This window comes from Curcuma longa, unplaced genomic scaffold (genome assembly GCF_044706935.1).
Source record: "Curcuma longa cultivar G26 ecotype Majalengka, Jawa Barat unplaced genomic scaffold, ITB_CL_G26_1.1 contig_18446, whole genome shotgun sequence".
Classification (NCBI taxonomy): Eukaryota; Viridiplantae; Streptophyta; class Magnoliopsida; order Zingiberales; family Zingiberaceae; genus Curcuma; species Curcuma longa.
In genome coordinates this window covers 1-11,671 of record NW_027430824.1, presented here as the reverse complement: position 1 = coordinate 11,671, position 11,671 = coordinate 1, and the positions used below count along the sequence as shown (strand labels likewise).

Here is an 11,671-nt window from a genome sequence, read left to right as displayed (position 1 = left end):
ACTCAATTTTTTAATTAAATAATAATGTTGAATTATCATTAATTATTTTCTCAAATGTAGGTCTTCAAAACTCTTCTATGTCATCAAAAAATTGAGTATTTTTTTGAAACACATTATCACAATTTAAACTTGCGGTGACCCATATAGCAGTATTTTTCATAATTTTTTAACCATTGTAAATGTGTAAATTTGTGACACACTGAACATGTAAGTTGCCCTTTAATGCTCTATCCTACTAAGGTTGCATATCCAAGGAAACCACTTATTGTACCTAGTAATGGAGCATGCAATTGAAAATTCAGTTTAATTGAAGCATCATATGTTTGCACTCCTATCTCCCATAAATCCTTCAAATCTACAATAAAAGGTTACAAGTAAATATTGATATTATTTCCTGGATCAATTGGGCCAAGTATTAATAGTCATAACATAAAATATAGTTGTTTAATACATATCCATGGTGGAAGATTATATGACATTAAAATGATGGATCATGTACTATGTGTCACACTCATATTTTTGAATGGATTAAATTCATCTAATGCTAAACCAAATCTTATGTTTTTAGGATCCTTTACAAATTCTGAGTGTTTATGATCAAATGTTTGCCAAGCTAGAGAGTCAATTAGATATCACATGTAACCATCCTTTGTGTGAGATTCAAAATGTCATCTCATATGGGATGTTGTTTTGGATGACATGAAGAAACGCTATAACTAAGCTTTATTAACAAATACAATAAAATCTTATGTGCAATTTTTCTCTTTTCACCTATAGGATCATCCTCAGATGTTTCCCATCTAGGCTCATTACATGTTTAGTATTAAATTATGTCTTTGTCCAACCTCCAATACAAAGTGCAATCATTAGGGTAAGCATCAATCTTTTCATAACCAAGTCTTATTTGCTTCATCAATTTCTCTGCTTCATAGTATCTAAGGCAAATCATCCATTGTATTAAGAAATGTTTTCTCTCAACAAATCTAAAAACATATCAAAAATTTTATTGTTAATTTTGCATAGACACTTTAAGTGATGCAAGCGAATCATAAATGCAAGTTTTGAAAATATCTTGCATCTTAAATTTTTTTTTGTGAATCATCAATCAATTTATAGAATTTCTCAACCTCTCCCATTTGAATCTCCTTATCATTTTTAAATTCTTGTGTACTAATTAAACTATCATTGTGCTCTGGAATGTCAAATGTCTCATAAACTAAATCTTTCATATCATTTGCATCTTTATGAAATGGAACAGAAGTAGAGTTTGTAGCTGCACTATATGTTATCTTTCCATGAGCTACCCAATAAGTACAACCTTTGATAAATCCATCAACTGTCAAATGATCATAAACAACCTCTCTTGAAACAAATATATCAATCTTACACCATACATAATGACTTAAAATTATTCCATTTATGTTTGCATTAAAAAATACAAAATGTAAGAACCTTTCAACTCCAATTCTATACTCCTCTATTTGTCTTGATAAAAACATTCAATTCTTATCCATAATAATTCTTCAAAAAAAACACTTAATAAAATAAATGTAACCTTATGATAGAATGTTAAATTTTAAAATACATGTATACTAAATTTAACACTCATAAATGAAGAACTATGCCACAAAATGAAATTCAAATAATAAAAAGAAGAATTGTGTGGCTAGAGTGAACCTAAATGAATCCATGCTCATAAGGTAAAAAAGAAATGGAATGTCTATCATCTATAAGGTCATAACTTCAATCAAGAACAAAGAAAGTAGCATAACATAGGAAGTAAACTAAATCTTACATATAATGAGAAAATATTAAAATGCAACTAAAATTAAAAAAAATGCACATTAATCCCAAATTTGATTTAACAATTGTATTAAACCATTAAAAAAAGTCCAAGGTTCATAACTTTCTTACTATCAATTTGATAAATTCTTTCTTGCTCTACCTATAAGAACTACAAATTTTTAGTACAAAAAATAACGCAACAAAATAATCGCCCCTCCTCTACACCCTTAATCCAAAAGGGGAAATGAACAATGAGTAAGGCCAATAACATATCATCTAATGCCCCAAGTAAATAACATACTAACAATGAGTATGTTAGTATACAAAAGCCACTACTAGGTTTCACATTAGTTTCATAATGAATGAGGCTATAAGTTTCAGATCACAAAGTTTATAGCTCAATTTACATCAAAAAGAGCTCGAGATATTCAATATGAGATATTCAAGATGTGGTAGAATTGACAAGGGAGTTTCTTTGTCAGGTCAAGTACAATTTTGATCTTCGTCTAGTCACGTTCATAATTATCTGACGAGTAATTTCTATTAATATGAGAACCAACAAGCATGAAATGTAAAAAATTTAACATTAAATTTTAACAAAAAGTGAGAAACCACAAGTGTAATTATCTAAGGAAAATTTTGAAACTAAATCTAAATATGGTAACATAGTTACATAAAGCTATTAAACCCCATGGACATAGATGTTTGAGTGTACTGTAAACCATGCATACAAGGGAAAATTTGTTGGCTAAGCTCTCTTGCATTTTCTTAATTATGCAAATTGAAGGTAAGCTAGTTTGTCATCAATGACTTCTGTGTTGTGCTTTGGAATAGTTTGATTATATAAGATTCACTTGGTGTTTGTAAAACCTTATCTTTGAGAAAAAAAACATCAATAGGAAAGGGACATAGTTCTTTTTATTTTGCATGATATTACAAACCATTGCATAACAAGTTGAGATATTACATGATAAAGTTAGTTGCTAAACATTGCATAACAAGTTAAAGTTAAATCTTGCTAAATTAGTTTTTGTTCATTCCGTTACATATTCTCTGTTTGCTTTATTAAGAATTTAATTTGTCAATCTATCACTCGTAAAATGTATAATCACTATTTACCCCTCCTCTAACAACAAATTAGATCCTAGGTCGCACATTAGTGAGGCATGTAACAACAATAAGTAAGCTTCCCTTGAGAAGTTTATCATCAAAGTCTTTGGCATCAAACCACAATCCCTTATAGGGAAAGACTAATGTGTCAACCAATCTACAATCAAGTTACTCAATATATTATAATGAATTTCTTAAAGAATTTGGGAATAGTAAATATTCTAATCTTGCCCTTTATTATTTCAAAGGATAATTACTATGCATATATTGGACTTAACGTAATAATCACTACACGGTAAGTCTACTGTTTTAATATTCTTAGTCACTCAAAATCTTCATGAATCTTTGTCATTAGGCTAAATCCACCAACAGCTACAGATTGTTCAATTTGCAAGTGATAGTTAACGGAGCATAAAAGTGGTAGTCACTACTTAGACATTTGGGAATTCTAAGCTGATTCAGGACTTGGCTTGTGGAAGAAATTTCAAGTTCTTGAACCAGATGCAATAAAGGGCCATAACAAGGATCAACAGCAACTTGAGGATAAATGTGAAATAGGTTCCATGAATCATTTAGAAAATCTATAAATAATTTCTGAAGGAAAACAAGAACCATAAATTATCCAATGTTTCTCCATCAAATGATTAAGGCATAACACTCTGTATAAGAGAGGACTTATGAATATAAAAGTTTGATGATAAGAAGACCATCTTTAGCTTAGCAAACAGTAGAACTCTACTTGAAGATTTAGCTTCATTTTCATTCTAATTACTTCCTCTATTTATTTAGCATCATTTTCATTCTAATTACTTCCTCCATCTGCATGTCATAGCAAAGGGCAACAAACAAAATAGTAGTTGCCTTTTCTAAAAGTCTATTTAAGAAAGTCATTCTGCATCTCACAAGTTTCTGATGTATATATCACTACAAAAATAATAACATTTAACGATCAAAATTTTGATTGTTAAACTCATTTAGCGATCGAATAATTATAAAAAAAATCATTAAAAAATTTATCATAATCCTATTTAATGACTGAAATATATTTCGACCGCTAAAGAGCAACCGAATTGATATTCGATCACTAAAATTAACGACCAAAATAGTATTCGATCGCTAAAATTAGTGATCGAAATATCATTCGATTGCTAATTTTAGCAACCGTACTAGAGTTCGATCGCTAAAATTAGCGACTGAACATCAGTTCGATCACTAAAATTAACAACCAGCCTCTATTTCGATCGACCTCTATTTCAGTCACTAATTTTAACGATCGAAAACCATTTCGATCACTAATTCCATTGTTAATATTTAAAAATTTTCACCAATATCCCTTTATTTTTCTATTCTATATTTTATTTACATACAATTCATATCACATACAATCCATATTTACAAATCACATTCAAAATATATATCACAAACGTATCATGTACACAATCCATATAATTTTAATAAAATAATATCCAAATGATACTATATAACTAAATTAGTCATCATCTAAATGATATAATATCCAAATGATATAATATATATATATATATATATATCCAAACCATACAATCAATATCCAAATGATATTCTACGATACAATCAATATCCAAATGATATTCTACGATACAATCAATATCTAAATGATAAAAATATATCATCATCTAACCATGCATCAAATAAAACCAATGAAAAGATAATCAGTTTCCCATATAATAAATAACAACATAAATAATAGCAACTAATGTTAATCTTAACATAAAATTAAATTTAATGAACTAACCAAACACGCCATACATAAATAACATATCATAGGAATACATCTGAAATAGATTCCATGTAACATCAGCAAATCTAAAATTATACGAGTAGATGTACTAAAAATTCTTATTTACTTTATTTGATGACTTGATGAAGATATTGTACACATTAGGTTGCAACAAGTAGATGTACTAAAAAAATTTATTCTCGATGGAATGGTTTAGATTTTAATCATGTTTGATCAATTACATGTGCAACGCATGAGTCATTCAACTGATAAATATTACGAATTCAAGTGTTTGCCAATTTGTCACTTGAAATGTGCCACCTGAAAATACTACTTGTTACTTTGTAAAGCAACCATGTTGTATTAGTTTTGGAGAAGATGTATCATTGTTGTCACACTTCAATTGGATGAGAGAACTAACCTATTAAGTTGTTAGATCCAACTACTAGCCCCAAATCTATAAGCCCAAATTAGTAGTAGCTTGTTCATCTAAGCCTATAGAACTCCTTTATGAATCAACCACTCACAATGTGGCTAAAGTGAGGTGTCACGGCATAGGCCACTAAGGCCTATGCCTAGGGCCCCAATTTCCTAGGGGCCCATTTTTTTAAAAATTTTAATTATTATATATCTACATATTTTGAAAGAATAATAAATTTTTAAAATATCTTTATTGGATTTTGGAAAGATCATTAGATTTTGTAGAGATTTGGCATTCATTGGATTTCATAAAAAGTTTGGCATGATTCTAATATATTTAATATTTCTCAATACTCGAAATTATAATTTATTAGTTTCTTTATATTCCTCTCTTTGCTTCCTTATTAATTTAATAATCTATTTTGTCCAACTTCAAACATTTTACTTATTTGATAGTTTATTTTCTTTTCTCAAGACATTTCTGAGATCATCACAAGGGGTGCAAGGAGAGGAACGATCTTTTATTATAAATTTTTCGGTGATCTTAAAATTTAAAGGTATCGTCTTCCTTATTTCCCTATCAATTTTTTTTTATGTTTTTGTTAATTTCTTATTTTTTATCAATGATTCATATTGTAAACTTATAATCTTATCAGTTCACATTAGAAATTTATGATTTATCTTCATATTTCATCTTTATTCTGAATAGTTCATATTTATTCTTAAAATTTTAGATTTTTTTTATTCTGAATATTTCATCTTTATTTACTAAATTACTCTCATATTTTAATTATGATAAAATTTTATCAATATAATAATTCTAATTTCACATTTCACATGTCATTTGTCAAACTTTGAAATATCATCAGAATAAAATTATAAGACATAAATTAGATTTTATTATTATTTAATTTTAAATTATTTTTATTTCCATAAAATAGTAGCGACTTATATTTTTATTATTATTATTTGAATATAAATATGTCTGCTAAAAAATATGATTCTAAATATACAAAACGCATGAAAAAAAGAAAAATAAAAGAATTTAATCAATCTCAAAAAGGTGCACTTGATAAATTTGTTAAAATCAAAACTTCAAAAATAATATAATTAAAAATTTAAATAAAAAATCAATTGAATTAAAAGACAATATTATAGGAAAAAAATAATTTAGCAATGTTATCAATTGAAAAAAATTTATTATTAAAACTTGAATATGAAATTTTAATTAATAATTTTGCATCTAAAAAAGTAGAAAATTTAATTTTATATAAAAAATTTATTTTTAAAATTAATATTTTAATTTATTTTAAAAAATTTTAAATCTATCATGGTCGGTCTCAAGTCCAAATAAAAAAGGATGAGAAAATATTTTTTAAAATAATAATTATTATTTAAAAAAAAATTCGCCTAGGACCTCCAAGAGGCTTGAGCCACCCCTAGGTGTCACAATTGTTTTGGTCTAGTTATTTTCATTTTCCATATGCTCAACTTTTAATGCAGCACTTCAGAAGTTGAAAGCACTTCAAAAGCTAGAAGTTTTGAACTTGGGAGTCAACAACATTAGTGGTGCATATCTTGTGCATCTTAAGGGTGCGTTTGATTGGAGATCATCCGTGATTACTTTAGTTATGTGATTACTAAATAATCACATAATCAAGGTTATACGGAATAAAACATAACCTAATATTATTTGGTTTAATCCTAGATAATGAGACAAAACCTTGTTTGTTTGAAGGTTTTAATACATTACTTTAACATTTACTATATTATCCCTAATTCAATTATAATCATTTTTTACAACTAAATTAATTTGATATTTAATTATTTTTAAAATTAAATTAAATTATTAATTATAATATTAATAATATAATATATATTATAAATTTTAAAATTTTAAATTATCTTAAGAGAGGCTCTAACAAATAGGGAAAAGTATTTGAATAAAACCGAATCGGCTGAATTGAATAAATCGAAAACCGATTAAAAATTGAAAATGTCAATTAGAAATTTATATTTTAAACTAGGAATACATGAAAATAAATATTGTCTGTGACAAAATATTACTTGACATACACTACTCTTTGGCAAAGCTAATTTCACACAAACACAAAATGAAAAATTCACACAAACATAACTTAAATCTACAAGAACACAAAGGTGTGCATGGAACCTTCAAAAAGAGATTGTATTGCACCCAACAATTATGATACAGCAAGCAACTAAGTTAAATTTCATTGCCAGAAATAGAACAACAACTATGATACAACAAACAACTATTGTATTAATTTAATATCATCTTACCAATCAATAACTCAGCTAAAATTTTCTCATCATAGATAAAATAAAAACTACAATGCAACAACAAACACAACAAAGTTGTGAGTTCCAACTACTTAAGTCTCCCCTAGATCGAGTTTGTCCATCCATTGAACTCATCCAAGACTATATCATAGTAAAATTTTGATATCTCAAAGCTAAGATACACCTGATCCATAACACAAAATGAAAAATTCACACAAACATAACTTAAATTTAATCCAAAATGGTATTCATCCAAGAAGTATTGTTCAAAATGATAGCACGACTATCCAAAAGTATATCCAAAATATAAGTACCAACAATATATGCCAAAATAACAATCTAATTCAAATATTTAATTCATTCGGAATGAATCTCAGAGAGCAACTTCAACACATAACTTCTCTTAAATATCTTTGGCAATGCGAAAAAATTGTCAAACTTGTGTTCATCCTTAAGAATATACTCCCCAACATCCATAATTTGTTGCTCATATAATTCAGAAAGTTCTATTAACTCTTCGTATATCTTCTTTTTTCTATGATTATTCTCTATTTGTTGTTTGAAGTAGTTAGAGATCTCCTCATCAGATTTAGAAATAGAAGTAATATATTTTCGAATCTCTGCCACCAAGTAACCTAGAGCATTATCAGACTTTCCTTTTTTCTTTCTAGTTAACTTCTTGTTTGTTGGACAAATTGATGACTTAGAGTCTCAGATATCTTCTGGTTGTCATCATCAAATTCTTCATCTTTGTGACTTTCAATATATTCTTCTTTTTCAAGCTCAAACGTGTCAATCTCTTCATCACATAAATTTATCTCTTATACTTCAACTGGGGTTTCTGCATTAGTTCCTGTGGTATGATCTTTCCTCCACACAGACATCAAGTCATCAAGGTGGGGGAACTCTTTGTTCCTTAAACCAATAACAACTGGATGACTCTAAATTAAAAAATATATCATTAGTAAACAAAATTATCAGACCAAAATTACATTCAAAAGATTATCTTTTCAACAAAATTTACATTCAAAGGAAAGTTTGTGATCTATTAAACACAAAAATAGAAAAAGATACATTTACCCAATCATCGAAGACATCCTTTATTGCAATGATACACTTCTCAACATTGTTCCATCCAAATCCACTACTATGATTCAAGATCTCGTTGATAGCATGAAATTGTCTCTTCAGTAGCTTGTACCTTGACTCGATATGAGGGGTAGCTTTCAGATTGTTGGATGACAATTTAGCAGCCATGACTTTCTCCAAATGCAGCAAGTACCCAGTTCAAAAATCATTCTCGCTCTTCCAAGCTGAATTTTTGTTTAACTCAACAAGGCAGTCAACTAAAACAGCATCCTCTTATTTTGTCCACAAGTGTTTAGTACTCGGTGTTTTTCTTTTGAACTTCGTTGGCATTGAACTTTCTACTTGTTCAGTTGGTGCATCCTTGATTGTTGCTACTCCTTTTATCCTCTTTTGGCTATGTCCTTCCATTGAAAACTGAAATTAAACCATCCAAATAACACATTATTCTTGCATAAAACATAATCAAATTGTTTAAATAAATAATATACAAATCTAGATACAATCAAATTGTTCAAACGTCAATATACAATCAAATTGTTCAAACATAATAAATCCAATCAATCAAATTGTTCAAACATAATAAATCCAATATACAATCAAATTGTTCAAACTTAATCAAATCCAGATATAATCAAATTGTTCAAACTTAATCAAATACCCCATTCTTTCTGAAAAAATGCAAATCAACAGGTCATCCACTCTCTTTCTTCTCAGATCATATGGATAATTATAACACAAATCTGCAATTACAAGGTGACGAGCATAATCTGATAATTTCCCTCCTTGAGGTTTACTGTGAAACATCCATCTTAAACATCTTCCAACGGACATCTTTATCATAAAACGATCTAGTCACTTCTAATTGGAACTGCTTGTACAAGACAAATATCATGTAATCTATGGATCGTTCAATAAATCAGAGGACTACATGATGATTATTATATTAATGTAAAAGAAATCAACTTTGCCAACATGTATGATTTACAGTAAAAAATATAACCTATCACTACAAGAAAAACAGTCATAGACATCGATTTTCCACCGGTGTCTATGAGAAAATCAACCGCTGTCTATGAAGGCACTGTAAAAGGTCTGACATTTTAGACATCGGTTTGTAACCGATGTAGTATCAATTAACATCGATTTTCGAATCGATTATTTACCGATGTAGTATCACTCAACGACATCGATTCTGCAACGGTGTAAAATCGATGTAATATCTATTTAACATCAATTTTAGCAACGATTTTCGACCGATGTAATATCACTTAACGACAACGCTTCCAAACCGATGTCATTGATGCTAAAACTGTTGTAATAACACTTAACGACAACGCTTCCAAACCGATGTCATTGAATCTAAAACTGTTGTAATAACACTTATTTTTTTATGTTGTTTGTAAATTATGATCGAGCAAGAGTGACATCAATCTAATTCCCAATAGTACAAAATTATCATAATATTATAAATTCACCCAACAAATCACAAATAGAAAAGCACCGATGTATTTAATCACCTCAATATTTACAAATAACCAAAAGTAACCAACACAAATATTCTTCTTGCAACATATTACACATTCCATGAAAAAAACTAATAGAGATACACATCAAGTCAATATCCACAAATTACATTCCATGAAAATGTATGCATCCTCCATGCAAGGAAAGTCATCCATTGCTCATGCCACACAACACATTTTCTAATGTATAAAATTGACCATTGTGTTGACAATGTAGTCCAACTTAAGCTGAAGCCTTTAGGGTCACAAAATAGTGGAGTGTATCATATTAGTTCATGTTTTTTCTTGAAGGTTTGCTCAAGCCACCATCTGAAAAGAAACAATGCGATTGAACATAGGATGAAGCCTTTAGTGTAACAAAACAGTGAAATATATCAAATCAAACTAAAGCAATGTATTAGATCAAGCTTTATCTAAGCCCCACAAAGTTTTTCAATAAAAAATGATACAAAATAAACACAAAATAAGAGAAATTGTTTACCGGTGTAGTAATCAGGACCCTCTTAAACTTGTATTTCCATTTCATTCTTGTCCGTGTCTGCTTTAGCAAGACACAAAATCATTTCTTTGATATATATGAATAGCAGCAAAACTAATGTAACCAACTGAAATATAGAAAGTATTTGTGGCAATAAATGAAGATAGTGAACAAACATAGGAACAAATTGCATCATCTTGAAAGACTTCAAAATTAACTTTATGATCCATCAATTAATAGCCATGCTGAGTTATATTATAAGAAAAACATAATATGGATCCTTCTAAGTACTATTTTTTTTCATATGTCTGCATCTGAACCTTGCAGTCATTTAAGTGACAACTAAAGGGTTCTAGAACTTGTTGAACAAGTAAAGTGATAAAGCCAAGAAAAATTATATCTGATAGCTAATATGCATGTGTGTCTTACAAGTGAAAGCTTAAATATAGTTTCCATGCTCTTAAACAATCAGCTGCAAGGCTGCATATTTCTGTTAGCTGATAATATAGCTGGAGCATGAGGCAGCTCCAGGGAAGATGATTTGTTAAGTACTTTACGTTGCCCTCTTGAGGACGAGGAAAAAGATAAAATGTTGAAGGCATATGGAAGGTATCATCTATGCATGTTGAGGACTATGGATGACCTTGATGAAATAATAATACTAAATGCAAAGTTATCACATAATATTAACAGCCTACAAATAACCAATCCTCTAAGTCATTACTCTGCTGGTGGATCCAACCATGATGCTAATGATTTTTGAAAGTGGGGAAATGGTATTCTGACTTCAAAAGCAAACTAGTAAACTTGCAAGAGTATGACCTTCGTTGAATTTTTTTTTTTGCAGAAGTACAACTAAAGAAGCAACTTTGTAGAATTACCACTATAATAACACATTCCAAACATACTAAACTCTTTAACTTTCATCAGAATACAACTAGCATATTAAACCGAAACTACAAAGCTTTCAAAATTCGAATACCTTTCCTACTCAAATGTAATCTAGCATGCATTCAGCCCACTCGGATCGCACTTCATTAATTTCAACCGGTGAGTACTTGAGATTTGTAAACTGTAAAAACACATAAATAATATATTAGTAAAACTACGTACTAAAACATTTCTAGTTTAGTTGCTACATACAGTTCATATGGTCTATCCTGATTTAATTCACAATATGATTTATCAGCATTTCTGTGCTCA

At 29.0% G+C, this 11,671-nt stretch overlaps 1 long non-coding RNA gene and 1 pseudogene across 1 annotated transcript; both read right to left on the bottom strand.

Moving 5' to 3' along the window:
- Positions 1-7,735: 7,735 nt before the first annotated feature.
- Positions 7,736-9,298, bottom strand: LOC141816860 (uncharacterized; annotated as a pseudogene).
- Positions 9,299-9,971: 673 nt separating this feature from the next.
- On the bottom strand, positions 9,972-11,570 carry LOC141816858 (uncharacterized). Its single transcript, XR_012600751.1, has 3 exons — positions 11,451-11,570; positions 10,472-10,528; positions 9,972-10,299 (listed from the first exon to the last, which is right to left on the bottom strand). It is a non-coding gene; the product is annotated as an uncharacterized LOC141816858 (long non-coding RNA).
- Positions 11,571-11,671: the final 101 nt, after the last annotated feature.